Genomic DNA, 6,132 nt, shown 5'->3' with positions numbered 1-6,132 from the left:
GAGCATGACTTTCACATCCATACTTTTCCCGATGTTATTAACCCTGGCTGAAATATTCACCCTCTCCACTAGGTGCAGCCTATCCATTCTCTACTGCTGCTGCTGCTAAGTCTCTTCAGTCATGTCCGACTCTGTGCGACCCCATGGATGGCCGGCCATCAGGCTCCGCTCTCCCTGGGATTCTCCAGGCAAGAACACTGGAGTGGGTTGCCATTTCCTTCTCCAGTGCATGAAAGTGAAAAGTGAAAGTGAAGTCGCTCAGTCGTGTCTGACTCTTAGCGACCCCATGGACTGCAGCCTACCAGGCTCCTCCGTCCATGGGACTTCCAGGCAAGAATACTGGAGTGGGGTGCCATCGCCTTCTCTGATCCATTCTCTAACGTGTAGCTAAAATCGCATCAGTATATATCACCGCCCTTTTCTGAAAGATCTTGTTTCCTTCTCAACTGATGGGGTATGTCCAACACTCAACTCCTTAAAGGGCTGCCTGTGGAAAGTTTTCTTCTCAACTAGTTCATGAGAACTGAAATTTGAGACCATCTGTGTTAATATAACTTAGCTAAGACTGTAGGCCACTGATCCCAAAATAACTTACTTGGTTTTCCCAAGAAAGATTTGCCCAGAAAGAACTGTAACCTAATAAAATAATTTCCAGCTTGCTTCAGGAACTTCTCACTGATCAATTTATAAGTGATACCTAGGAAACAGCTTACTTTTTAACCACAGATTACTTATCAAAATATTCACTCTGCTGTATTGCCATTCTCACAATTATATCACAAATTATATTTGTAATATATTATAAATTATACATATATATCAACTATATATATCAAAATTATATATATACACATAAATTATAATATATCACAATTATATTACAAATTGTACCCAATTTATATATAATTGTACCATTGGTACAATTGTACCCAATTGTACCCAAATTATATATATCACAATGATATATATATATTTGTGTGTATATATATTTATATACACACAAATTATAATATATCACAATTATATTACAAATTGTACCCAATCCCAGTTAATCTTTAATGATCTTCCTTAAACCACTTGAATTCACTTGAATTCAGACCCCAAAGCCCTCTAAATATTTGAATTCTGGTTTCCCCAGTTTAGGTATTGCTGAGATTACATCAGCATGGTATTTTCCTTAATACAACTAACCCTAAAAAGTCTAGTTTTGCTTGACTAGCAGCTTTCTAGTGATAATTTGGGGGGGTTTAATATCCTAAAGTATGAACAGGGCTTCCTTACACTCATACTCACTTTTTCCATTGAACCCTCATGGCTACAGAGGGATGTATTTCATAGATGAAGAAGAGTAAGAAGGAAGGGCTTGCGTGTTAAGAAGGAAGAGGAGAGAGAGTAAGGAACAAAGGAAGGATGATTTCTGAGTGCCATTTCATAGAGCAATCCCATAATGTGAGCCATCATCATCCAGAGAGCATATGTTATTAAGAGCTAAGATCTGGGAAGAAAGATCTTCTCTAGATCTTCTAAGATCTTGTCTAGTTGTAAGTGAGAGCTTCTCTTTTAATTAGACACCCAGTTATTAGTCACCCCTGGGACATATGTTCTCAAATAGAAACCTATCTTCCCCATAATTTTCAGGTAATTCTTTCTTAAATTGTAGCACAGCTCTCTAAGAAAGCCATAGGATCCATAAAAGACTTCCTGAAGTTGCAGTGGAGCGATGCCTCTGGATTCTCTCTTGTGGGTGCACCTGTGATGGTTGAACTGATTGAATAATTACTGATACCTAGAATTAGTAGAGTGAGTTCATCCCTCCATTAACATGTTTAGCACTGATTATTCCCAATTGCATTCCTGTGTATCGCTGGTGATAACCACATGGATTATTCATTACATTAGGCTCTGAAAATTAAAGGATGAATGAAGGTTTATAAATAACAGAAATAATACTGACTCAGAACCAGATGCATCTAAGGAAGCAATAATCCTACACCCAAACCCTGGATGGAAAGAAAGTTTAATCACGCTATTAGGAAAACCTTAGAGCTATTTCTGCTGTTGCTGCTGCTAAGTTGCTTCAGTCCTGTCCGACTCTTTGCGACCCCATAGATGGCAGCCCACCAGGCTCCCCCATCCCTTGGGATTCTCCAGGCAAGAACACTGGAGTGGGTTGCCATTTCCTTCTCCAATGCATGAAAGTGAAAAGTGAAAGTGAAGTCGCTCAGTCGTGTCCAACTCTTTGGGACCCCATAGATGGCAGCCCACCAGGTTCCCCCGTCCCTGGGATTCTCCAGGCAAGAACACTGGAGTGGGTTGCCACTTCCTTCTCCAATGCATGAAAGTGAAAAGTGAAAGTGAAGTCGCTCAGTCGTGTCTGACTCAGCAACACCATGGACTGCACCTCCCAGGCTCCTCCGTCCATGGGATTTTCCAGGTGAGAGTACTGGAGTGGGGTGCCTATTAGAGCTATTACTAGAGAGCAAATTATAAAGGATACCACATTACAGTATTTGAAGGAAGGAGTTTTTTAAGCAGTAGGTTAAATCCTCATCACAAAAGCAATAAAGAGAAGAGTGACAGTCTTTCTGAATGAATAGTCTTCTCTTGAGAGAGAAAGTGTGAGTTGCTCAGTTGTGTCTGACTCTTTTGTGACCCCATGGACTGTAGCCCACCAGTCACCTCTGTCCATGGGATTTATCAGGCAAGAATGCTGGAATGGATTGTCATTCCCTCCTCCAGGGTATCTTCCCAATCCAGGGGTGGAAACTGCCTCCTGTATTGCAGGCACATTCTTTAATTTACCATTTGAGCCACCAGGGAAGCCCAGTATTCTCTTACCCTTGCTTACTTCAAAACCATAGGATTTACAAACATAGCAGGACATGACAAAATTTGTGGAAGATATTATACTCGTATTTTTCTTTCTTTAAATCACTAATCATACATCCTTGAAAATCTTCCTGGAGGGGCTTCTTAAAATCTGTCTTCTTCCAAGAGCTCAAGAATAGCAGGGGTATGTTATCCCAATAATTTGGAAAAGTGGTAAAACTCTTCTTCTAGTACTTGTTCATAAGTTAAATAATAAATCAATAGATGATTAATAAACTTGAGATGTGCAAATCTACTGAAAAGAAAAAGGAAGCTTTCCAGGTCAGTTAAACTCTATTAAAATAGTAACTGAATATATTAGCATATCTAGGAAACCCTATCAGAGAAGGCAATGGCAACCCACTCCAGTACTCTTGCCTGGAGAATCCCACGGACAGAGGAGCCTGGTAGGCTGCAGTCCATGGAGTCGCTAAGGGTTGGACACGACTGAGCAACTTCACTTTCACTTTCCACTTTCATGCATTGGAGAAGGAAATGGCAACCCACTCCAGTCTTCTTGCCTGGAGAATCCCAGGGACAGGGGAGCCTGGTGGGCTTCTGTCTATGGGGTCGCACAGAGTCGGACACGACTGAAGCGACTTAGCAGCAGCAGAAGCAGGAAAGCCTATGTTGACCAGAAGGAGTATTGATCCCTTGAAAGCATAGTACAAAGGTAGTTGGAAAGGGTTAATGCTGCTCATGTCTCTCTGGGCAGGATCTGGGGGAGAATATTCAAATCCCAGTGGTACCACCTTCCCTGGAAGTGCAAAGAATGTTCTTCAACCTACCTTAGCCAAAGACTATATTCTGAGATAACTATATAACATCCTATGATGGTCCCATGACTGTTTTCTACGTAGGCCTTGCTACCACAAGAAGTTTGTCATGCCCACGTGAGTTCTAACTTCTCTGCTCTGTGACCATCTTATTTCTTAATACATATTAATAGGCCCCTGTTTAGATGTAAGACTTCAACAACTTGTTATAGTGACATCTCTGAAAGATAGAACTGTTCCCATATAATGAGGAGATTAAAGTTCTGAGCCTTCAGAAGTGAGAGCCTCTCTTCTTCAATGCACTCTACCATGCTAACTTGAATTATTTTATATACCACCATCCTCTTCAACATGATGACTCTCATCCTCAAACACTGAAACTCTTCCTTACTTTCTGTTATAGACAAAATAGAAACCACAAGATAAGGCTCCCTTATCTTCTACATTCTGTATTCCAAATCCATTAATCCAACTCACCTACATCTTTAACCATGTTATTTTCTGCTCCTGCTTCTCTCTGCAACTCTATCTTTCTGACTATATATAGAGATTAGATATAGATATGCAGATTATATATAGATAGATAGATAGATAGATAGATAGAGATGAGATAGAGATAGAGAAGTGACCCTTAAACAACACAGAGTGATTAAGGGCTGCAGACCCTCCAGAGAGTCGAAAATCTGCCTATGCCTATAATCAGCCATCCTATCCACATCCTCCTGTCTGTAGTTCTGCATCTGCTTATTCAACCAAACATGGACCATGCAATACTGTAGTTAATTTACTATTAAAAAAATTCATGTATAAGTGAACCCCTGTAGTTCAAAGTCATGTTGTTCTAGGGTTAGCTGTATGTGCATGCATGAGTGTGTGTGTATACACACATATTTAAACATACACATATTTTTCTGCCTTAAGAGTACATTCTTCCAATGTGCTTTGAATTCCATCCCCTCCCTTTAAACTGACTCTGTCCTGTTGCCAATATTTCATTCACAGAATATTACAAAATACTTATTATATTCCAGATACTATTCAGCAGCACAGATTTCCTCTTATTCTCATCACAACCTCTCAAGGTTGGCATTTCTATCTGAATTTTGCAGAGAAAGAAATAGTCACAACAAGGTTAATACAATACAGATGGTAAATGGCACAGCTGATATTTGAAACCAGGTTATTCTGACTCCAGGACACTTTTTTCTTGTTCATTTATTTTTTGTGTTGCTTCTTTCCTCCATTACAATATAGGCTCTTTGAGAGTTGGAATCTTGTCTCTGTTGTGACGCATTGTATTCCCACATCCTCAGGGATTAATGCATACTCTATAGTCAATTAATAGTTGAAAGCAGCTCTTTTGTCCTTTTCCTGTTTGCCCATTTCTGATCTTCTCTAACCTTGAAAAAACCCAATTATAGGGATGAAATCACTGGACAACTTACACTAACTCCTGACTTCTGCTCTCCTAAGTTGTATATCATGCCTCAATTAACCTGTTTATTCTTTCCCTAGATTAAAAGAAATAAGCATGAAGAACTAACATAGCTAAAGAATGACTAACTCTATACCCCAACAGCCGTCTTAGCATTCCTGAAGGTGGATCACAGAGACAAGATAGCATCTGAAGAGTCAGCCATCTTCCCCTCACCTTTCCCTTTAAAAACTGTCATAGCTGAGCAAGAAGAGTCTTCAGAGTTCATCTCAGAAGTCCACTTTCTCCCCAGATTGCCAGGGTTTCTGAATAAAACATCTTTCCTTTCCACTGACACTTGCCTCTTGATTGTTGTCTTTGAGTGGCAAGCAGTCAAACCTGAGTTTGGTAACAATAGTAGTAGTTAAATAAATTCATGAATGAATAAATTAATTCCCCTTCTACGCTCTTGGATATGGAAGCTGAGAATTTGTTTTTTGACTCCTTTGTTCACTGTTGCCTGATGTTCCCACCCTACCCATTGCCATATAACCAGCTTGTCAGTTTTCCTTTTTCCATGGAATTCAATAACTTGGCCAAAATACAGCTGTTTTTTGCCCATAAATTTCTTCTTACATTATCACCATTTCTCTTGAAATTAGTCTTTCTTGAAAGACCAACTATCGCTTAAGCATCCTATGCAGAAGGCTGGAGGAATGCAATTTAGTGTATTTGTGCAGGCGGCTGCGATGACTGGCGCACTAAGCACAGCCGAGAGGAGCTACCACACGTCTGAGGTCAGGGGCAGAAGCCAGGAGGACCCCATGCCCAAAGGGCGGCGGCCAAGAGAAGTAACCCCACATCTGAGGTCAGCGGCAGCCGCCGAGAGTGCCAGGCTGCGACGGCGCAGGAACGGCGGAGAGGAGCTACTCTGCGTCTGAGGTCAGGGGGGCGGCCGAGAGTAGCTACCCCACGTCCGAGGTCAGGGGTGGCGGCCAGGAGGAGCAACCCCACGCCGAGGCCAGGGGCGGTGGCCGGGAGGACCAACCCCATGTCCAAGGAGCCGTGGCTGCG

At 41.4% G+C, this 6,132-nt stretch overlaps 1 long non-coding RNA gene across 1 annotated transcript; it reads left to right on the top strand.

Moving 5' to 3' along the window:
• Positions 1 to 244: 244 nt before the first annotated feature.
• LOC123328713 lies at positions 245 to 5,415 on the top strand. The gene is made up of 2 exons (XR_006543739.2): positions 245 to 454; positions 5,160 to 5,415. It is a non-coding gene; the product is annotated as an uncharacterized LOC123328713 (long non-coding RNA).
• The last annotated feature ends 717 nt before the right edge of the window (positions 5,416 to 6,132 follow it).

The sequence above is a fragment of the Bubalus bubalis genome, chromosome 12 (genome assembly GCF_019923935.1).
Source record: "Bubalus bubalis isolate 160015118507 breed Murrah chromosome 12, NDDB_SH_1, whole genome shotgun sequence".
Classification (NCBI taxonomy): Eukaryota; Metazoa; Chordata; class Mammalia; order Artiodactyla; family Bovidae; genus Bubalus; species Bubalus bubalis.
The sequence above is the reverse complement of the archived record's forward strand: the minus strand, read 5'-3'. Positions and strand labels throughout refer to the sequence as shown.